Genomic DNA, 983 nt, shown 5'->3' with positions numbered 1-983 from the left:
TAAATCCTTAACACTAAACCAATTCATGGCACATCTTTTACAAGCATTTAACTCCTCCACCATACTTGTAATACACGTGAAGCATGAATCCTTTTGAGAGATTCTAAATTCCCATTCATTTACTCTTTTTTGTTCATTTTATATCCCAGATTTCTAACAATCTAAAAACGTTATCCATTCGAGGATGACTACTTCGGTGAGAGATCTTACAATAGACTTTCACAAACTTGACAAGTTCGAGGGCGTGGGATTCCGAAGGTGGCAGAAGAAGATGCATTTCCTCCTGACGACGCTGAATGTCGTTTACGTGATAAGCACTCCTAGACCGGAAGAAACCGAAGAGGAGACATTGGCTGCGGCTCGCGTGCGGAACAAATGGGATAACGATAACTACGTGTGTTGCGGCCACATCCTTAACGGTATGTCCGATAAACTTTTTGATGTTTATCAATACATGGATACGGCCAAAGCCTTGTGGGATTCGCTGGAGGCTAAGTACGTCTCTGACGATGCCTCTAGCAAGAGATTTCTTGTAAGTAGTTTTAACTCTTACAAGATGGTGGACTCAAGACCGGTCATGGAGCAATTCCATGAAATATAAAGGATCTTAAGTCAATTCACACAACACAAACTGCAGATGGATGAAACCATCAAAGTTTCATCGCGTCGTCAGGAGGAAATGCATCTTCTTCTGCCACCTTCGAAATCCCATGCCCTCGAACTTATCGAGTTTATGAAAGTCTATGGTAAGATCTCTCACAGAAGTAGTCATCCTCGAGTGGATAACGTTTTTAGATTGTTAAAAATCTGGGATATAAAAAGAAGAACAATAACAGAAAAGTAAATAGGAACCGGATAACTCTTCAAGGCGTGATACACTTTCCTAAAAACGTTATTCCGTCCTATACGAGCAAAGGACTTTCCGGAATACGTCTTTGAGATACAATGAAGAGAGAAGTGATCTTAGTTTGCTCTACTAAGAA

The sequence above is a fragment of the Tarenaya hassleriana genome, unplaced genomic scaffold (genome assembly GCF_000463585.1).
Source record: "Tarenaya hassleriana unplaced genomic scaffold, ASM46358v1 Cleome39, whole genome shotgun sequence".
In the NCBI taxonomy this organism is placed as follows: Eukaryota; Viridiplantae; Streptophyta; class Magnoliopsida; order Brassicales; family Cleomaceae; genus Tarenaya; species Tarenaya hassleriana.
Note: the sequence above shows the minus strand (reverse complement) of the source record.